Source organism: Staurois parvus, unplaced genomic scaffold (genome assembly GCF_062004578.1).
Source record: "Staurois parvus isolate SC_StPar_1 unplaced genomic scaffold, SC_StPar_1.0 ptg000298l, whole genome shotgun sequence".
Lineage (NCBI taxonomy): Eukaryota > Metazoa > Chordata > Amphibia > Anura > Ranidae > Staurois > Staurois parvus.
In genome coordinates this window covers 7237222-7260647 of record NW_028318094.1, presented here as the reverse complement: position 1 = coordinate 7260647, position 23426 = coordinate 7237222, and the positions used below count along the sequence as shown (strand labels likewise).

The 23426-nt window shown below is 41.8% G+C and overlaps 1 protein-coding gene across 6 annotated transcripts in view; it reads right to left on the bottom strand.

The window, feature by feature from the left end:
- SGCD (sarcoglycan delta) overlaps positions 1 to 23426 on the bottom strand; it is a 1017926-nt gene that overhangs the window by 551216 nt on the left and 443284 nt on the right. For all 6 annotated transcript variants that reach the window (XM_089682837.1, XM_089682835.1, XM_089682834.1 and 3 more), the window contains one exon: positions 16297 to 16338. The gene's annotated coding sequence lies outside the window, so the exon portion shown is untranslated. The remainder of the gene's footprint in view (positions 1 to 16296; positions 16339 to 23426) is intronic.

The following is a 23426-nucleotide window of genomic DNA, read 5'->3' as shown; positions in this document are numbered from 1 at the left end:
TGAGGTCAGGCACTGATGTCAGACAAGAAGGCCTGGCTTGCAGTCTCCGCTCTAATTCATCCCAAAGGTATTCTACCGGGTTGAGGTCAGGACTTTCTGCAAGCCAGTCAAGTTCCTCCACCCCTAACTCACTCATCCATGTCTTTATGGACCTTGCTTTGTGCACTAGTGTGCAGTTATGTTGGAACAGGAAGGGGCCATCCCCAAACTGTTCCCACAAAGTTGGAAGCATGACATTGTCCAAAATGGCTTGGTATGCTGACACCTTTAGAGTTCCCTTTTCGGGAACTAAGGATCCAAGCCCAACCCCTGAAAAACAACCCCACACCATAATGCCCCCTCCATCAAACTTTACACTTGGCACAATGCTGTCAGGCAAGTACCGTTCTCCTGGCAACTGCCAAACCTAGACACGTCCATTGGATTGACAGAGAAGAGTGATTCATCACTTAAAAGAACACGCCTGCACTGCTCTAGAGTCCAGTAGCGCTCTGCTTTACCCCACTGCATCCGACACTTTGCATTGCACTTGGTGATATAAGGCTTGGATGCAGCTGCTTGGCCATGGAAACCTATTCCATGAAGCTTGCTACACACTGTTGTGCTAATCTGAAGGCCACACAAAGTTTGGAGGTCATTAGCTATTGACTCTGCAGACAGTTGGCGACTTACGCACATTGTGCGCTTTAACATGACCCTGTTCTGTCATTTTACGTGGCCTGCCACTTTGTGGTTGCATTGCTGTTGTTCCCAGTTGCTTCCACTTTGTTATAATCCCACTAAAAGTTGACCGTGGAATATTTAGTAGCAAGGAAATTTTATGGTTGGACTTATTGCACAGGTGGCAAACTATGATGGTACCGCGCTTGAATTCACTGAGCTCCTGAGAGGGACCCATTCTTTCATAAATATTTGTAGAAGCAGTCTGCATGCCTAGGTGCTTGATTTTATACACCTGTGGCTATGAAAGAGATTGGAACACCTAAATCCAATGATTTGGAGGGGTGTCCCAATACTTTTGGCAATATAATATATATATATATATATATATATATATATATATATGTATGTATACAGAGCGGGAGGGAGATTCACATCAACAATGTACAAACTTAAAAAAAGAAACAAAAAATTACCTTAAATATTAGAGTTTTCCTTTAATATATGGACCTTTTTTCTCTCTAACTAGTGTGGCACAGACCAATATGATTAATATACAAGTAGTAAAGATTTCTATAAGGCATGCAGATATAGAAAAGTGACCTATGTACTATGTTAATAATAAATATTATGAGTATATGTTTGCTCTACTTTTTCTCTGACATGCACCCTATAGATTTTTATGCAGTGTGAATTTTTAAACAATAGATTTACATTAAATAATATCTATACCTTTTTCTTATGTTACCCCCAAATGACAATTAGAAGATATTTAATTAGATTCCACTCCAAAAAGTATGAGATATAGAATATCAATCAGCTGAGTATATTTGAACAGCAGGTGCTTCCAGGTTAAAAGACACAGCTGCACACTGTGATGCTCCCTCCTTTAGAGTAAACCTGTCACAAACCTTGGGAATTTAGTCTAAGCATAAGATGAAAAAAATCATAAGCAGAAGTTAACTTCAGTGAAAACCACATGTCAAAATATTCAGCAGATCCAGAAATACAGGAAATTGAATGTATATGAAGACCTTCACCTTTCCTGTAAAGCTTGAACTTGACTCTTCTTCCCTCTGGACCCCCTACTGTTCAGTGAGGCCACCCATGACATTAAAAGGCCAATAGAGAGGCAAACGTCAAGGTCAAGTTGAATATCTACTTTGCTGAGATTTGCATATACCTTCAGCTCTTAATATCTGTGGATCCACTGACTTTTTGACGTGTGGTTTCCTCTGAAGTAAGCCCTACTAATGCTTTTTTTCATGTGTGCTCATTTTGAATTGCCTGGATTTGGGACAGGATTGCTTTAAAGTATAACAAAAGGCAATACTTTTTTTAGTTTTGGATATATTGGTGAGGGAGTAGAACCCCTATTATGCTTATTTAGCCATCTTTGTCCCCATTAGGGTGATTTAGCCTCTCTGTTAGTCCTAGTGACCAATATCACCTGGAGCAGGGTTTCTAAGCTAGGGTTCCTCCAGAGGTTACAAGGGGTTCCTTGAGCAATTAGCAATTTCTGCCTCTCAGAAAAGTTCCCACTGACACCATTGTTCTTTTTAGCTATCTATAAGGGGGGCATTCTTTCCACTTACCTTCACCCTAATTTATTATGATTTGTAGATAAAGTACTTTTTAGTGGGGGTTCCCTGAGACTGGAATGTTATTTTAAGGGTTCCTCTGTGTTGAAAAGGTCACGAAAGGCTGATCTAGAGTGAAAGTTAAAAAAAATTTCAAATTTTGAGTTGTCATCAAAACAGAAATAGAGGGGACATTTTCCAACAGGGTCATCAGTTCTGGTGACCCTGATGACACCCAAGGATATCCCTCACTTTGGAGAGATTTCTTCTCTTTTTTTGTTGTGGCTATGGGATAGAAAGTGAAGGGAAATCTCCCCAATGGGACCCAAAAACTGACAGGGTTTATAATGCTCCCTTACTCCATCCAAAATTTTAAACAAAAGGAAACATTTTGCCTTTAGTTCTACTTTAAAGCAAACCCTAGATCATATCTAACTTATCTTAACTTCCTGGCATCCAGGTAACTTACTTGCAGAGCGAGGCCCTAAAAAAAACCTACCCCGTGCAACTGCTGAAACTTTTTCTAGTTCTGGGTGGGCGCACTTTGAATGTGACATCAGAGGCTCCAAACGATTCCATTATCTCTGAGACTGGTGGCCAGCTTTTCCACATACCTACTGTGCTGGCAACTGACTTCTCATGAGAGCTGATAGCTGCCTGATGATGTATTGGCTAAGGAGGGAAGAGGGGAGCAGCAGTGATCAGGCAGCAGATGGATCTGACACACCCAAAAGTGTTGGGATTCCTATCAATTTTGCATGTCGTATAACTCAGGAACAGGGAAAAACTGTTTACGGAACCATAAGGGCCACATAAGTACTAAGGTTTCCATAAACATACCATACAAGTGTTCCAGCTAAAATCCATGATGTGGTGACAGCATCACTTTTAAGAGGGCATCCCTGGGGAAGCTAATTAAGAAAATGAGGGCTACTACTTACCAAGCATGTGTGTATAGTGAGCAATTTAGATTGCAAATCCACCAGGGAACTCTGCTGCATTCACACTCTTTTTCAAGAAGCTTTTTCAACACACATTACACAGGCATGGTGCATTGATGTCACCATGCCATGCAGCCACCGCTAGAGTGCATGAGTGCATGAAGACAGAAAGTGACTACAAAGAGGCTGCAGAATATCAACAGCCCTATGATGCAACAAACATTTTGTTGAAAAAATACAAGCCTCTTTCACAGCCTTAAACTTTCTATATTCATTATCTGTTGGTATTAAGAGGCCATGCAATTGCTCATTTGGGTCCTGCACCTGTCAAACAGTGTGTATTTTTGGCATGGGTTGGCTTTCCAACTTTCCTCACAACTTTGTTGCTGGGCAAACAGAGATAGCGCTGGGCACATCATGTGAGGAGTCCTGGGTACGGGCAGCCAAGCACATGCATGGGAATACAAGTATAGTAAAGTATATTCATCTCCATAAACTGGGAAATATGTCACAAGTACAGTATCTATGCAGCACAGGCATTTCCCCAATTCCCAAATGAATAGGTCATCCGAACTTCACTTCCCAGACTACAATAGATCTGGTAAATGTTAAGCTATCTCTTTGCATTTCACCAATTAAATGCATCGGGTCCTCTTCTGACTGCCCACAGACCTTGGCAATACACATAAGCTTAAAAAAGCCATTTTCATAAAATTCACTGAGGTGCTTTGCATTAATTTTACACTCTTATGGAAACACTGACTCCAAAATCGTAAAACAAGTTAGTCTCTGAAGGCTTTTATCGGGTAATCTGTAAAACCTGGAACAAATAAAAATGGATCAACTATGACGCCGAGTAGCCGTTTCCCGATAAAAACTGTCCTAAGATATAAGATGAAGGGATGAAATGATGACTTTTCCTTTGCGGTTATTGCAGAGGGTTCTGTGACTAAATTGAAATTTCAGTTAAAGAAGAATACCTTTAAAGTATGACTAAATTCCTCAATACGTTCGGGTTTAGAAATCCAGTGCTTCGCCTGTCCAATGCTCTCTCCATGGCTGCTTTCTGCTTCTGCCTCTGTGCTGTATACATGGTGTGATATGGGTGATGTCTTAGCTCAGTGGTGATGAGCATTTCAGTGAGTTCGCATCAGTCCAACTATGGTTTGGTCTGGCCCACTTTTATCAAAACAAATGCAAAGAAAAGTCCAACACAATGGTTGCCCATACAGGGGTGTCAGCCTCACACAGCAAAACAAGCAACCGAATATGATAAGCCACCTGGCTCTCTTGTCATGGCACCTTCAGGCACAGCTCTCTGGCTCTCCTGGCTCAATCATCTGTAATTACAGCACCCTGCAGCATTCCTGGCCTCTAGATAGAGTTTTCCTAGGACCCCAGGTTCTCTTACTCTTCTGAGATTTAAAGACCCCATGCAGTCCCCTGGACTCGCTAGTTGCCTCAGCTCTGCCAGTCCTGCCTAGGTGTACCCACCTGCTCCCCAATAGCCCCCATTTCTTTACCAGGAGTGGGAGAGCCGGCCTTAAAGCAAAACATCTGGGTGGAGCTCTGATGTAAATAGCAGCCTATTTATTACTGTATTCTCAGTCTAGTTAGGACCATTACAGTAATACATACCAAGGCTTAATTTAGGATTTGACTATTTTTTTTTAACTCAGCAGATGCCCATTTTATGACAACATCCTGATTTCTAAAAATAAAAGTTACCCTTTAAATCAATCTATCCCTTCCTCCCATCATCCCCTGTGAGATGTTCAGAAGTGTATTTAATTTGACTCCAGTTTCAACAGTGTGAAATACAGAATAACGGTACGTGCTTCAATTCACTTGCTAACATTGGCCACTCGGTGTAATTCAAAATCTGAGAATCAGTGACTGATCTATTAAGCGGAAAATAGCGTACGGCTTCTACGTATCATTATGAAGGGAAAAGGACCTTAATGAATAAGGCATGTCTGAACAGTTCTGCCTAATGTAAAGCAGCGCATTTAATTTGATGCGCTCCCTTCAGAGTTACGCATCATGAGCGTTCACTCTGACGTCATTGGAATATTAATAAGGAGCTGAGCGATAATGCTGGATAACTGTCTCTTTGCTGCAGGAAATTCTTTATTGATGTGCAGAAGGGACAGGAGGCCTGGCTGAGAAAGTCTAATTGCTATCCGAAAACAGTGATATTTCTGAACTTTCCATCAAGAAGTCTTGTGCTTTGAGAGGATAATCAAGCTTAATTATGATAGGTTGCTCTGCAGCCAGAAAAGTAGGAAATTGATTGTGAGCAGTTTAAAGAGAGGAGCAGCAGAAATCCTGGCTTATCTTGGATTTAAAGTCTATATATTGAAACACTTGATCTATACAGTTAAAGGTCAGCATTAAAGGTAGCTTTTTATTGGCATTTTTCTTCTGTATGGAATATTTTAAACTTTACTGTTAGAAATATGAAGGCCAGATTCACACAGGAATGGTATTTCAGTTTTTGGAGGATACTGGCAAGTTAAAAGAAACTTGTACTGAGAAAATACGCAAGATGCTGTACGTTTTCTGAAAATGCTAGCATCTTGGGTGTAATGCTAATCCAGAGTCCAAAAGTGGAACTAAACCCATTGGTTTAATGGTTTCAAAAGGACAGTTACATTCCTGGCATGCCGGGATTGTAACAGTCACATTTGCTTGTGCTCTCGAGCACATGGTCAAATCATCAAATAGCTGGAATCATAACTGATCACATGTGCAACAATATGGCAGTTGAAGATCAAACAGAGGCTTAGATGGCAGCTTCCTTGGCTGAAAAAGAGAGGAGGGTTTAGTTCTGCTTTAAGCCGTTTTTGAGTAACTGATCAGAGCTCTGATGTCACTCTGACTTTACTTCTAGGTCAATGACTTCGACTGTATTATAGTGAACATTGTCTTTTGATCTGTTCCGTTTGTCTGCTTGCCTCTCCCATGCACAAATTCATTGTGTAAGTTCCAACACGATATTGGATTGGAGCTTAGCCAGAGTTAAAGCTCAGTGCCAGCCAGAATTTTTTTTTATGTGGCCCCCTCACTATGGGGTCCAAACTAGAATACAGCCAGCCTGTAAAAAGAAGATGCTCCAAGCTCATCTCTCCTCGGCCATGGCGGGTACCTGACACTTCCAGATGTGTCAAATACCTGCTCCCCTACGATGAGCTGGTTCCTCCTGTTGACTCATATGTCCTATAGTATTTCTTCTATAGATATTTATTTAACACCTTTTCCCATTGATTATCTGCATTAGATCATGGGTCTTCTTTATCCTCTTCTTCCTCTAAGGTGGGCAGATCCAGAATGTTGCTGAAACAAGTATCATGTAATGACATGGCAATTCTATCTATGGCATTCTCCTATGAACCCAACTTGGACTCATAGGAAGTGGGTTGACTGACGAGTGCCATTCAACCTGCAGCAGGACTAGTGCTAGATTGCAGAGTGATGAGTCTGCTTAGGACAGTGCTGGAGAAAGACATCACCTGCCAGACCCCACTATTTGCACTGTGATATAATATCTTCGATAGAAATTTGGGCTTTATAACAAAGATCTATGATGGGCTGGCAACATCTTTCTTCTAACCAGTTTACCTATTGACATATTTACCTTTCCCCACCTCTCTGAGATCTTCGATATTGCCTCAGCTGCTGTGCATCCTCTTTTTAGAAAGTCTACTGACTGAGCACAGAGGTCTCGTTGTTAGAATATCCAATACATATAAGTACCCAGGTGCTGACTCAATCAGGCACCGTCGATAGCTAAATAAAATCACTTTTTTGGTGAGTTGACCCTTTTACAGAATAAACTGTTAAATTAAATTACAGTTTCCATTTTACCTGCAAAAAAAAAGAGAAAATTCCCAAAGCATTTCATTTTAAGGCTCTGAAAATACCATGCCAATGGTGGAAGATTTATCATTTATAATATTTTTTTACCTTTTTTTACGACTATCCTTATGACAACCTCCTCTTACCTAGATTAAAATTTTGCTTTGGCGGCACAAAACCAATTTCGAATGTCTAGTTATGAGAATTTCATTTTTAATAGTAATCTACTTAGAAAATCAGAGGACCAGAAATGGTTCTACAATAGAGGTAAGAGCACCAGAGAGATTCGTTTCCATATCCTAATAACATAGTAATGCTCATATATGATTAATGTAGTCACTAAAATAGCCCTGACTTTATTAACTTCCCTTCCACAGGCATTTTCTCTTCCTACCTCATAACAGAAGTTTCAGCCATCTCAGCGTGGTATGAGGAGCTCTGGGACATATGTCAAGGATTCCACATTTTTGTTACAATACTGCTTCAGTAATTGTTATTATTCTAAATTTAAGAACCAGAGTAACAGGATTTTTGTAGATATTGTATTAGTGGAGGAAATAAGAGGAGTCGTATAAGTTCTTGTTCTGACATCAAATGTTAGCTTCAAGAGCCCAGCTCTGTCATTCTCAGTGTAGGGCTTTTAGTACTGAAAACAACCGTCAATTTTTAATGCGTGCAGCTATGTCCTTCACTTCAGACCAATCCCAACGGTTAACTAGTCCCAAACACTTAAAGCCCAATGGAGCTCTCAGCTTACGTTAGCTTATTGCATTGCAGGTTTCTCAAAACAAAAGGTGCAATGTCTAAGGCTGTGTTCGCATGGGTGTTTAACTATGCTACAAATCCCAGCGGTAAGAATCTTATCACTGTGTCTGGGATTGATAGCTGTGTGTGGATACCTTTGGCTGTTGAGCCCCGAAGTTATCCATACACAGCTGTCAACACCAGCCGCAGGAATGAGTAGATTCTTGCTGCTGGGATTCACAGCTTGGTTGAACACCTGTATGAATGCAGGTTTAGAGGTATTTTTTAATAAAAGCAGGCACAGCCTGTACAGGGGTCACTCTGCAGAGGTCCAACACACCTTGTGATCAGAGCTAGGGCTCACCAATCAGTAGGAACAATGAGGTTTTCAGATTGGTGAACTCTAGCTTTGACTCATTAGGGGTCATATCAGACCTCTGTAGAGAGATCTCTGCAGCATAATGGCAGGGGACAGGCTTTTCTTGCTTTCTTTGAAAGCAAAATGATAACTTCTGTTTTGATGTACTTGGAATGAATTTAGCTAACAAAACTGAAATTAGGTTGTGCTTTAACCCTGTTTGCTTCAAACCCCGCAATAATCTTAAAGGGTCAGTCAATGTTGTTGGTAGATGCTGGAGAGTTAATGATGAATTCCAGGCATGGTATATTTTACATAGTCCAGCATAGATAAATGTAATTATGTATATAACATACCTGGCCAATACCCCTGAAAGCTCAAAATCACTAAAGTAGGCACCACTACTCCAGTGATCTCTACTTGCTTCGGGTAGACCAACCACTCCAGTGATCATCACTTGCTTCCAGTAGACACCACTACTCCAGTAATCCCCACTTGCTTCCGGCAGACACCACTACTCCAGTGATCTGAACTTGCTTCTGGTAGATACCACTACTCCAGGGATCTCCACTTGCTTCCAGAAGACACTACTACTTCAGTGGGCTCCACTTGCTTCCAGTAGACACCACTACTCCAGTGATCTCCACTTGCATCCGGCAGACACCACTACTGCAGTGATCTCCACTTGCTTCCTGTAGACACCTCTACTCCAGTGATCTCCACTTGCATCCGGCAGACACCACTACTGCAGTGATCTCCACTTGCTTCCTGTAGACACCTCTACTTCAGTGATCTCCACTTGCTTCCTGTAGACACCTCTACTCCAGTGATCTCCACTTGCTTCCTGTAGACACCTCTACTCCAGTGATCTCCACTTGCATCCGGTAGGCACCACTACTACAGTGATCCCCACTTGCTTCCAGTAGACACCACTACTCCAGTGATCTCCACTTGCATCCGGCAGACACCACTACTGCAGTGATCTCCACTTGCTTCCTGTAGACACCACTACTCCAGTGATCTCCACTTGCATCCGGTAGACACCACTACTACAGTGATCCCCACTTGCTTCCAGTAGACACCACTACTCCAGTGATCTCCACTCGCTTCTGGATCCTGTGCTGAGGGACTAGCCTGATACATTGGGAAAACAGGAGGTCTGCTACTCGGAACGGGAGCCATTCAGAAAATGATTTGCATTTTCTGAATAAATGCAAAGCATTCTCTGATTGAGGTGGAAAGCATGACGCCACCGCCTCCCAAATTTTGAGAGATTTTTTTTCTTCCTGTGTTGTCTCTGGGATAGGAAGTAAAGGAAAATCTCTCTGATAGGGTACAGAGAGCAAATGTTCAATGCACTGCAATGCGCTGTCTTGAAAAAACTGTTTCAGGACCTATTCTTTGTGCATTGAGGTGTGTAGACAGTCCATTCAAAATTAATGGGCTTCCTAACACAACGCGCTTTAAATACATGAAAGCACGTACGTTAAAGGATTACACATGTAGACAAGGCAAGTAAATTACAATTAGCAGCCACTTAACAGTAATTTACAGCTATTTTCTAATATGTGCTAGGTAGATGGAAACTTACTGCCTGTTTACTATTGGTTTCTTTATAGATTCATGCTGTCCCTTCATTAATAAAACCCTCCCATAGGCCACTCTGCCACAAGGTTAATAATAATTTCCCCCCCTTCCCCACACCCCCCCAGGAATTAAGAGGCCAGAAAACCACACGTATGCAGAAACTGAAATGTCAGTAGTAGCTGCAAAATCTCTTGGAGCAGCAGCATCATAACCTGCAGGAAAAAAAAATCTTATTTGAAATTGTTCCCTTGCCCTCAAGGGTCGAAAGCAAAGCAGAATTTCCTTAACTTCCCTGATCCTGCAGAAACCCGCAGCAGGCTTAATCTAGCTGTAAATATTTTGAGGAAAATATAAACTTACACCAATTAAAGATCAGCAAAACAATGCTATTCCTGGACTAAGCTATAAAACTGCCATGGGACTTTGCTGTCTTTACAGGGGAATTAAATTTAAAGCTGAACTCCAGGTAAAACAGCAAACTGCACGGCTGAAATACATGCAGGGTTTGGACAAAAAAATGGAAACACTACATGATTAGTAGGTACGATATGTTTTGTGTTAAAAGTGGAAGTGGTGTAACGTTCTGTTGCTTCCGCTGTGTGATGAGACACCTAGATAACAGGTGGGAAGCCTCACTGGGAAGTCATTCACCTCGTGTGCTGCTAGTAATATGGCGTCATGTAAGAGCTTACTGAGTTTCAAAGAGGGTGCTTAGCTGGTGCCTCTGTGACTGAAGTTGCCGATTTATATACCATGTCGCGAGGTGCAGTATCAAAGGTTATGACGACATATACAGTTTCTGGGAAAACATCATCTGATAAGCGGGGTCTACATGGTGAAATGACCGAAAGAGACAAAAAGACATTGTGCAGGATTGTGACCCAGAATAAGAAAACAATTGCTGCAAAAGTGACTGCAGAGCTCAGTCTCTGTCTTCACAGGAATCATTCTTCACAGGACTGAGATTGAGCTCTGCAGTCACTTGTATGTTAATTCTAGTGACAGACTGCATTTCAGCAGCTGAATTTCAGGTAAGGATTTTATTGTTTAGTTATATTGACTATCTTGGACCGATGTAGGTATGCATATTCCATAACTGTGGTACTGCTGTGGAAATCGCTGTAATATTTGCCACTACTACATTGATAGCAGCTGTCTTTGGGGTCCTGTGCTGACTGGCTTCTCTGCTGTATAGTAATCACAGGGGGTCACTAACTATGCACAGGCACCATGCACAGCATGCCTTGATGTTTTCTCAATGAATGCAGGGCATGCTTTGATTGGACGAGATTGTGATGTCTCCACCCCACCTATCCAATCGGAGAACATTAAAGGCATCTTGTGAATGGTGCCTGTGCCAAGTAGGCAATGTCCTGTGGCTACTATGCAGTAGGCCAGCCAATTGGCACATGACCCAGAAGATAGCAGCTAGCACTGTAGTGGCTGCGACTACTACAGTGCTTTTGATCTTCCACAGGAATCACACAGGTATGGCATATGCATCTTTACATTGGACCAAGCTATGCAAAAAATCTATACCTGGAATTTAGCTTTAAATTTACTTATAGTTCCACTTTAAAGGGCAGAGTAAAATGAATGCATGGATTAATTTACTAAAGGAGCCATTTTTATAGTGCTTCACTTTAAATATGTAGATTAAGGTGGATTAAAAAAAAATTAGTGAGCCTAAATAGAGATTTGAAGTGAACACAGGTTAAACTGAACATTTTAGTAAATCAATCTCCTTATGTCTAAAGAGCATTCGGCACTCTGGTCACATTCGCGGCATGATTCACACTCCTCCAAACGCCTGAACTGTGGCAATGAATCAGAGTTAAATTGCAGATCTTAATCAGAGACACAAAACTCCGATTGCTAAGTTTTAGCCCTTAATTCACCGTGTTATTTTATTGCCCTTCCAGCCTCACGGAACCCATAGATCTTCTGGCTCTCCCCTTTTGTCCAATGAGAATGAGCATTGTGGTTTCAGCGTGCCCTGCCAACCTCGGTATTTATACCACAGCGCAGAGCACGGTAAAAAATAAATTGTCTGCAGAGACAAACAAGGCCCGTTCCTCTAAATGGCAGACTGATCTTTGAAAGGTGCGCAACCTTCTTGGCTTGGCTTTATAAGCCCTTTAAGAGAGCCGGGGATAGACACACTTCCCGCAGACAGTGACAAATGGACCCTGGTGCCACGCTAACGCACTATATAAATACTTTTACATTGTGTCTCAGTCGTCTGCGAGATTGCCAAGATTTGTTCAGCACACAGTGAAGTGTAATGACTCAATTGCACCAGTGGAAGAAGCCGCATTCGTTCTGCTTAGCGAAACGAATGCTAAGCAAAAAAATCACGTTCTAATAGACACTGGCACTGAAATAAAGCTATTATAGGTGTTTTCCGTATATGTTTATTTGGGTTATTATTTCTTAATATGTAGTCGGTTCAGTTAAAAAAGGAATAACCAGGGCTGGTGCTAGACAATTTTGCCCCCTAGGCAAGACCAGCTACTTGCCCCCCCCAAAAAAATAATTTATAAACAGTAGAAAATATTAAATCCACAAAACATGAAACTGTTAGATTTCTTTTAATCTGCAAAAATAAGATGCCACCAGCATTAATATTAAAGAGAAAATCAGTGTCACGGACAGACTGTATCTGTGGCTGGCAGTGGAAGGGTGACAGTTGCGGTGAGTGGAGGATGATGGATCCACAGTCTGACAGATCCCAGCCTGGAATTCCCCAGGCAATAGAGGGAGATAAAATGTTGTGACAGCAGGCAACCCAGCCCACCCACATACAGAGAACACCTAAACGACACAACACACCACCACCAACACAGATCAGCAGGTCCAGCAGGCACTAGAAGAACAGGCTGTGGGATCATGATGATGTCATCACTCACTGACACATTGCACATGAGATGGATGGCCGGCCGGGTCACACTCACATAGACACGAGATATCGGAGTCAGACATTACCTTCCTCCGCATGTGCAGTTCTGCCTTCGCTGATTAATGGGAGGAGAAGTGCTGGAACTCCACAATGATCAGCAGCAGCCGCCAGCTGGCTTGCAGTAAGAAACTGAGTCTGAGAGGAACACTGTAAAGAATGGCAGCTCAGCTACTACACTGGCCCCAGACGCCTCAGCTGGTTGATCATTCATGATGTGGCGGCCTAGTTTGCCTAGTGGAGCTGGTGCCCCTAGATGGCAGTGCACCCTAGGCAGCCACCTAGTTTGCCTAGTGGAGGCAGCGGCCTTGGGAATAACACATGCAATATAGTCAATACTATGGGATTGATTTAGTAAAACTGGAGAGTGCAAAATCTGGTTCAGCTGTGCATAGAAACCAATCAGTTTTTTTCCCCAAGCTTAATTGAACAAGCTGACGTTAGAAGCTGATTGGGTGATGCATTTTGATTTTTGATGTGTTTCAATGTGTTCCAGTGCATTTTTCCCCTCTCCCTTTTTGATGTGTTCTGGTTAATTTATAATGCCTTTTGCTGGCGTTCTAGGACAGTTCCGTTCAGAAAAAATGCAGCATGTTCAACTTTTTTTTCTGCACTGCAACACATTGGGACTGACTGCACTAGTGTAAACTATGCCTTTGGAACCTATATAATCTACTGTCCATGCGTTTTTGATGTAGGAAAAAAAAAATACACTGGACTGCATTGGGTGTCAACCAGCCTTGACAGTGCAAGAAGCCAATGACTACACTGCCCTGTCAAAGCAGGAGGTGAAGGATGCAGTGCTGGAGTTGGAGCCAGCTCTGGAGCAGTGACATGCAGCCAGGTAAGTATTTAGGGATGGGGGTAGTACAGGTAGTGGGGTGTATTTGACCTTCATGCAGAGAATGCATTAAGGTAAAAAAAATTTAGCTTTTAGAACCACTTTAACAATTACAATTTGTTTTTCAACCCAACAAAGCAGTAGGGCAGAGAAGATCTGGATTTAGGGCATTTTATTTGATTGATTTTGAGGTATTATATTGTAAAAGTCCATTCACAAAGAGTATGGTATGAGTAAGGCTTCATGCACACTAGCATTTTTTAAGCTCATAGAAGCTATTATCAGCATTTTTTTCTGCTCCTAGAAGCTAAATAGTGTTATCCTGTGTCCATGCACACTATTTTAGGCCAGTAGCGTTTCTTAAACTTCAGCATTTAGGAGCAGAACAAAATTGTTTTTGCCGAGTTTTTGGGAGTGTTTTTATGGCAGAAAAAAAAAGCTTAACGCTCTTATGCCCTACTAAAATGCTCCTAACAGCTTTTTTTTTCTACATGTACTGTAAAAACACTAATAAAATGCTAATGCTCCTACATGCTTCTAAGCGCTACTAAAAACCACTATTACCAGCATTTATTGAGCTTATAAAACACTAGCATGCATGAAGCCTTAATGCGCCTTAAAACAGCCCTTTTCAACCAAGGTGTCCAGGCACCTTGGGGTGCCTTGGGGTGCCTTTCGGTTTTTGCAGGGGTGCCTTGGCAAAATGCCTAAAAAGTTGCCCCAAAATTGTATATAAGTCAGAAGGTGGATCAAGCTTGCCTTTTAGTTACACAAAACCAAAGGTTTTCATTGTGCACCATTGCAACCTTCTAGCTGTCGGTGCCCTAACAACCAATTACATCATTGATTGATAAGGAGGACGTTGGATGCCTGCATAGAATCCTTGTTTGCCCCTCTCTGTCAGTACTGAAGTCACATTAGCAGAGAGAGGGAGAGAAACTGAGGAAGAGGAGAAACACCGGAATACTAGTCAGAACCAGTGTACAAAGGTGTGTTTACTTTGAAAGAATAAATCTCCTCTAACATTGGATGCCCTATGTGTGTGGATGCTGCTGTGTTATGTATAACTATTCGTTTTGTTTTTTGCATTTTACAAAACTGTCTTAAAATACTTTCAGCTTCAGGCTGGGGATAACAGGTCGCTGACTACTGCAAAAGGAGCTGTCTAAGGTGCTGAACAAACATAAAACAATAAGGTGGAAGTCCAATTCCTACTTCACGCAAATCTAGAGATTCTACAATTAAATCATATGTTCAATATGCAACTGTTTTAAGAGAAAATGATCATAATATGTGTTTGTGAATGTTTTCATTTATTCAAGTCATCGAATAGATACTGGCAATTGATTACAAACAACTGGACTTGCCCTGTATGATAAAAGTAATAACAGGCCATTCAAATCAGTGGCAGTAGACCTACAAGACATAGGAGACCTCCGGTGACACTTCTGGCATCATAAAGGGCCAGGGAGACAGCCAAAGAGACAGCAGAAATGCTACATGAAATGATCAGAGTCTGTAAATATGCTGCAGGAGTGGTTGAAGGTTGCTAGCATTCCATAGGGGACTATCAGAGACTTCAGACAAGCTATATCAGATAATCAGAGACTTCTATCATGCTCAGAGAGTGCACATATGCTACAGGAGACAGTCAGAGATTGCATACATGCTAGAAGAAATGGTTAGAGATGGTGAATATGCTACAGGAGCTGGTTAGAGATTGGAGCCATGCTAGAAGAAATGGTCAGAGACTGAATATGGTACATGAGCTGGTTAGAGATTGGGAGATTGGAGCCATGCTAGAAGAAATGGTCAGAGACTGAATATGCTACAGGAGCTGGTTAGAGATTGGAGACATGCTAAAAGAAATGGTCAGAGATTGAATATGCTACAGAAGCTGGTTAGAGATTGGAGACATGCTAGAAGAAATGGTCAGAGACTGAATATGCTACAGGAGCTGGTTAGAGATTGGAGACATGCTAGAAGAAATGGTCAGAGACTGAATATGCTACAGGAGCTGGTTAGAGATTGGAGACATGCTAGAAGAAATGGGCAGAGATTGAATATGCTACAGGAGCTGGTTAGAGATTGGAGACATGCTAGAAGAAATGGTCAGATACTGCGAACTTGCAACAGGAGATGTCAGAGACTGCAGACATGCAAGGTAATACAGTTAACGATGACATGGTAAATGAGTGACTATGGAAAAGCTACATGAGTGTTTAGAATCTGGGGACATGCTGAAGGATATGTTTAAAGACTGAAGACATGTTACATGAGACTAAAAAAGTAAAAGTAAAAAGTATTGTTGTTACATTTCCTTACAAACCAATGCTTTTACAATTGTGCTCTCTACAGCCCTCCTACAAATTACTGTCCTCACATTTGATATTCTCCACAGCAGGAACCATTAAAATACAATGAAACAAACACAGAGGAAAGGAAATGGATTGCACACAACAAAAGTTATGAAATGTGAAATAAATGAACCAAATAATTTAATTTGAATATTTTTTCCTTCAGATGCGTAGTTCTGGTTTTGGCAGTGCATGCACTGTTTTATACGGCAACAGTTTTGGCAGGGCGAATCCTGTACTGCTATACGCACATTTCATTCTGTTTGCATGGTACTAAGAACTCATCTTTAGCATTAAAACATATAAAATTAAGAAAAAATAGCATAAAAAATATACATACATATATATATATATATATAATGGTAAACAGAAAAATAATATAATAAATATAATCAAACTATGACTATTACACACCTTATTGTTGCAACAGTTGTCCTTTACAGCTTTTAAGAGGCACTGTAGTAAAAAAAAAAAGGAATAAGATTTTAAAAATGTCAGCCACTTATAAAAAAATGTACATTTTTGTAATGTAATTATTTTTCTTTAAAGCCAGTACTCAGTTTGAAAGCCCCCCATTTTATGTAGCTGCTAGAGTTATTTCTCAGGCGTTCATTTCTAACAAACAGTGGCGTTCATTACTTGCACTCTGTTACACTCCGCAGGGATAGGCAGTGCATAGCCCCTACAATATGGCCCATTCATGAAATGTAGGCCACTGCATGGAGCCTGTATTGCCCAACAGAGTTCTCTCTGCTTAAAGTAACAAAAAAGAGCTCTGTTATTAGAAGATAACCAGTCATGTGACTTTAATAAGTCACATAACTAGTCTTTTAGATTCTTTTTTCCTAACAACCCACTCATTTTATTGCACTTCTGATTCTCAAAGCCAGCAGAGTGCAATGCCCATTTGGAAAGCACACCATTTTAATAATATCAGCATGTCTGTAATAAGTCGATCGAGTGCTTTTTAAATGGATCCTGTAGTGTTTTAACTATGCCTCTCAAAACACCCCAACACTAATGCTTGCAATAGGACTTTTACCACAGCTGCATACAAACATAATCTACATTACTCATCCCTTCTCCGACCCTTTGTAATTGTAGAATCCATATGCCAGTGTGGTATGGGCTGCCCCTGCTACCCTCTTTCCTAAAACAGCAGATGGTGTGGATGTCCCCAATTGTCTGTTTGCTGAAACTTCACTTGGAGGGCAGGAGGTGGTGGGAATTTAATATAAATCAGGTTTATGCAGAAGTATAAGTGACCCTAAAGTGCTATTGGTGGCCCCATAATAGAAAAATGCAGCATATTGTGCTGATAAATATGTCAACTTTGGATTCCAAGCACAAGCAATGCAGGGAGCCTTCTGCCTTCCAGATGCATTTTGGGAGATTGAGGTTGTCAGGCTAATATATTCAGCCCTCCACCTTCATAGGAAACAACCTCTCATAAAACTCTGCATCCACTGGCTCCCTCTGGTACAACTGTTTCCCACTGTTTTCACTACTAATATGCATTCATAATCCAGAACCCTGGGGTAAAAATGTCAGTTATTAGAAATAAAGCACTGTAACTGCATTATAATGGTTGTCTCTTTACAGTTGTTCCTTTGGTCGCTGACCTACTTTAAACAATCATACTGGTGAGTAAAAGACCCCTTTCTTAGGTTGCCAAATATTTAAAGCATGATTTCTGATGCTCGAAAACAACTATTCTGGGTAGCATTTTGAATACAGAATACAAAGAGGCAAGCGAACAGAAGTACTCCATTGTAATATAGTTGTGGTTCCTGAGAAAATACCTTTCTGTGGATTTACTCATTATTTATTATTATTATTATTATTATACAGGATTTATATAGTGCCAACAGTTTGCTCAGCGCTTTACAATATAACGGGAGACAATACAGCAACAATACAGTTCAATACAAGAGGGATAGGAGCTTGGAGCTTACAATCTAAGAGGGAGGGGCTAGTGGTACAAAAGATAATAACTGTGGGGGATGGACTGGTAGGAGGAGTAGAAGATTCCATTATTAGCTGAGGGCAGGATAGGCTTCCCTGAAGAGATAGGTTTTCAGAGATCGCCTAAAAGTGAGCAGAGTAGTGGATAATCTGATAAATTGGGGTAGAGAGTTCCAGAGGATGGGAGAAGCTCTGGAGACGAGCATGGGAGGAGGAGACAAGGGAGCTAGAGAGTAGGAGGTCTTGCGAGGAGCGGAGAGTACAGTTTGGGTAATATTTGGAGACAAGATTGGTGATGTAAGTTGGGGCAGAGATATAAATGGCTTTATATGTTATTGTTAATGTTTTGAATTTTATCTGTTGGGCAATGGGAAGCCAGTGGACGGATTGACAGAGAGGGGTGGCTGATACAGAATGGTTAGTAAGGTGGCAGCAGCTTTCATGATAGACTGAAGAGGGGATAGCCTGCAATTAGGTAGGACATTGAGGAGGGAGTTACAATAGTCAAGCCGAGATATAACAAGGGAGCGAATAAGTAGCTTAGTGGTTTCAGAGGTTAAGAACGGCCTTATCTTGGAGATGTTGCGGAGGTGAAGTCTGCAAGATTTGGACAGTGATTGGATTTGGGGCTGAAAGGACAGATGGGAGTCTACGGTTACACCTAGCACCCTGGCATGAGGGGAGGGACTGATGGTTGTAGTATTGATCTTGATGGAGAAGTCAGGGGAGGGGGCACTGGCTGGAGGGAGTACTAAGAGCTCAGTTTTGGAAAGATTGAGTTTGAGGAAGTGGAGTGACATCCATTCTGATATGTCACTTAGAAGGTTAGTAATGCGAGAGGAGACTGAAGGGGTGAGGTGAGGAGTAGAAAGATAGATTTGTGTGTCATCAGCATAGAGATGGTACTTAAAGCCGTGGGAGTTTATCAAGTGACCAAGGGAGGAGGTGTAGATGGAGAAGAGAAGGGGTCCAAGGACAGAACCTTGAGGGACCCCTACAGAAAGAGGGAGTGGAGAGGAGGAGCCAGAGTTATAGGTAACGCTGAAGGAGCGCTGCGATAGGTAGGAGGAGAACCAGGAGAGAGCAGAGTCTCGGAGGCCAACAGAGTGGAGTTTTTTGAGGAAGAGGGAATGGTCAACAGTATCAAAAGCCGCAGAGAGGTCAAGTAGTAAGAGTATGGAGTAGTGATCATTGGTTTTAGCTGTTAGTAGATCATTAGTGAGTTTTAGTAGGGCAGTTTCAGTGGAGTGTAGTGAGCGAAAGCCAGACTGTAAAGGGTCAAGAAGGTTGTTGTCAGTGAGGTAGGAGCTCAGGCGATTGTAGACAAGTGTTCTAAGAGTTTAGAGGTAAATGAGAGCAGGGAGATGGGTCTTAAGTTGTTCAGGTTGGTGGGGTCCAGGGAGGGCTTTTTAAGTATGGGAGTGATGTGCGCATGCTTTAGAGGGGTGGGGAAGGCACCACTCGAGAGGGAGAGATTGAAGATGTGAGTGAGGGAGCATAGGATAGAAGAAGAGGGTGACCGTAGTAGTTGTGAGGGTACAGGATCAAGGGGGCAGGTAGTTAGATGGGCTTCTGAAAAAACCTTAGTGACCTCTTCGGTAGTAGCGAGGTCAAAGAGGAAAGTGTTGAGGGAGGTTTAGTATAAGGTATGCTAAGTGGGATAAATATCTGTGCAGTGGAGATGCCCCTACGAATTGCATCAATCTTGTTTTTGAAATGATTTGCAATCTCGTAAGCAGTGAGTGAGGTACTGGGTAGAGGTGGAGAAGGTAGAGAGTTAAAAGTAGAGAAGAGACGACGAGGACTGGATGAAAAGCTATTGAAGAGAGATGACACGTACTTATATAGCATCATCAATTTACGCAGCACTTTACATATTTATTGTACATTCACATCAGTCCCTGCCCTCAAGGGGTGTACAATCTAAGGTCCCTAACTCACATTCTAACATACACATACTAGGGCCAATTTAGACAGGATCCAATTAACCTACCAGCATGTCTTTAGAGTGTGGGAGGAAACCTCAGTACCTGGAGGAAACCCATGCAGGCACAGGGAGAACATGCAAAACCCATCCAGGTAGTGCCATGGATGGGATTTGAACCGATGACCCAAGTGCTGCTAGGTGGAAGTGTTAATCACTTAGCCACTGTGCTGCTCCATTTTTGAAAATATAAACTAGGAACAACTTCAGAAAAATAGACCCCTGCAGTATAGAACACCTCACTTCCTTCATAAAATTTTTCCTCAGGTTCCTGACACTTGCTGGTGCTGTGGCTCTATGATAGGTATGATGGCTCACATCTGGTGGGAATGCCCCAAGATTAGCCCATTCTGGTCACCAGTCCACGAGATCATTGTGAAAGTATCTTCTTACCAGGTAGACTTCTCCCCGCTACAATACCTGATTCATCATTTTGTATCTATGGAACGATCCTACCGCAAATCTCTGGTTTTGCACATAATTAATGCAGCTCGACTGTGCATCCCGATATTTTGGAAACAAACTAGAACCCCATCCTTGAAGGATTGGTTTTTGAGACTCAATCACACTGCTGAGATGGAAGAATTAATAGCTACATCTTTAGATAGACTTGAGAGATATCTGAATGTGCTGGATACATTTCCAATCTCAATCTTCACCAGATTATCACAAAATCATGAACCCACAATCAGCTGATGTGTAATGTTTGCACCCAGCTTTGAACTCTTAATTTGCTCTGTACTTTATGTGTTACATTGAGAAGGAGACTTGATATGTTTATTTTTCTTCGTATTTATATTTATTTTGTTCTTCTCACACCCCCTCCTTATCTCCCTTCCCTTCCTCACTTCTCCCCCCCCCCCCACTTTCCTTTTTTTATCTCTTTTCCTCTTTCTCCTCTCCTTTTGCTGCTTCTCTTTCTTTCCTTTCTCCTGTGGCCTCTCTTCTTTCTTTCATCCCCTCCCTTTCACTTGGATATTTACGCTTTTTCTGTTTATTTCTTATCCACTCTATTTTGTTATTCAAGACGCTTTGCCTATTTTTGTGGATATTACTTTATTGGTTGTTTTTTACTCACCAAAGTCTGGAAAGTCATAATTTTTGATTGTACAATTGTAATTTTACGATCGTTAGTATACGCTGACCATTATTCTGATGTGTTAATTTTGCTATGTTTGGCTTCATTCATTTGAGACGCTCTTCTTTGGCATAACTTATGTGCATAGATGGGGCTGCCTCTTTTTATGTATGATGGAAAAAGCTCAAGTATACTATGTGTGGTGGATAGCTTCAAGTCAATTCTAGCGGGGTGGAGCGGATAGGTTATTGACGGAATGATATGTATACGAGTGTACTATCAATTGTATCATTCTCTAATGGTCTCATTTTGATTGTATGAAATTCAGCACAGCACGAGTTTAAGCTTGTAGGAGGAGTTTTCATTCTGCTCTAGGAGGATGAAGAACCTCTGTCTGGACAGTGCTGATTTGCCCTGTGCTGATCACATGCACTCTCCCAAGAAAAAAAAACACTCTCTAGCAATACACACCAAACTGAGGTGTCTCCACACCATACTTCTTATCAGGAGAGGGGGACACTGGAAGAAGGGGAGGATCAGAAAAGTCAGGATCAAACAGCATTTTTACACAATTCAGAGGATTAACCCCTGACCTCTGTCTGGACAGTGCTGATTTGCCCTGTGCTGACCACATGCACTCTCCCAAGAAAAAAAAACACTCTCTAGCAATACACACAAAACTGAGGTGTCTCCACACCATATGTCTTATCAGGAGAGGGGGACACTGGAAGAAGGGGAGGATCAGAAAAGTCAGGATCAAACAGCATTTTTACACAATTCAGAGGATTAACCCCTTAGTTTCCACAGTGAGTGTAACAAGCATGCTCTACTGCATATAAAGACTGATTTTACTGTTGTGGGTTTAGTAACCCTTTAAGGGTCACTTTAAGAGTAAGTATCGCTTTACGGATCCTTTTACACCTTCACTTCAGCTGTTTGTTATGTCTTTAGTTAACAGGCATTGCTTTATTTATTAAATGCTTCTAATGTACTAGAATACAAAAACTTTTTTAAAAATGGACATGCGCCATCTTTTCTGATGCAGCACACCACAAGGCATCACAGGTACATTTCCTTAGTGGGTTGGGTGCCATGAATATGAATCCCTCCCTCCTAGATTGTAAGCTTGAAAGAGCAGGGCCCTCGAACCCCTCGTGTATTGTATTGTATTGTATTGTTACTGTACTGTCGCATGTTCTGTCCCCCTTTGTAATGTACAGCGCTGAGCGAACTATTGGCGCTTTATAAATACTGTATAATAATAATATTAATATGCAACACACTACAACTGACTGGTGTGCATGGGATCTAAGGGCTCAGGCACACTGGGCATTGAGGCACAGTGCCAGAGGCTCCGGCTTTTAGGTGCTGCTGGAAGGTACAGGCGTACCATGGAGCCCAGCTGCCTTCAGCCTCTAAAACTTAGATGGTGCACCAAGCGGTACTTACTTTAATGCAGTGGGCGTCCAGGGATGAATGCCCGTGACACAAGCAGTCTGCGTTCCAAGCATTTGTCCCTAGATGCATACTGCACTTAATGTAAGTACTGCTTGCTGTACTCTCCAGCCTCTATGAGAGTTTGACAGGCTGCTGGCAGAGGGACTGGACAATGAGTCTGTTCCTTCCACCAGCACCTAAACTAGCTACAGACACAGTGTACACCAGGCCTTAAGCAAACCTGTGCTTTGCGCATGCAGGGCAAAGTAACATGTTTTTATTAATGCCCCATACCCTGCAGAACATTTCTCTTTATTCCTTTGTTCTCCTGCTGCTTCATTCCGACACGAAAAGTTAGAAAAAAAAAAGCCTGGTACTTGTGGATATGCATAAGCATGTGACTCACTCTCTTTTCTTTCATGTGACAGTGCTGGTGATTGGTTGGGTGCGGTCACATGGAGACAGTCGTCAGTCATGTGTAAGCTCAGAAGGAGCAACTCAGACCTTACAAAGGGTATTCCTTCCCCAGCTGAACAAAGCAGCAGGGGAACAAAGGAAAGATGAGTAAGTGCAGCTGGAAAAAGGGGGCACTACAGCAAAGCTTTTGCTTTGCCATGCCACGGGAATGCACTGAACACTACAGGTCTGCAGCTCTCCAGTTAAAGAATACATAAACCCGACATTTCATATTCCTGATATGTGCCTGCTGTACCATGTATTTGTATGAAAAAGTATCCTGTTCTCTTTGTATTGCTTTGTGTGAAATCCTTGGTGTTCCTGTCAGTTTCCCGGCTTTCCTATAGATAACTGACCGCACTAAGCAGGAGAGCACAACATGGTCAGTTCTCTAGATGTGCTGAGAACTCAACTTGCTCTCCTCCAATTATCAGACTTTTCCTGACATGCCCCCTCTCCCTTCCTGCACAGCCTTTCACTGGGAAGATCAGTGTGCTACTGTTTCTCCTCTCTCAGCTCTTATACAGCTGAAAACAGAGGGAATGTGATTACTTATAAAAAAGGAAAAAGGGTATTTATGTTTCTTTATATGTATACACAAATGAATCAAACTGAATGGGTTGC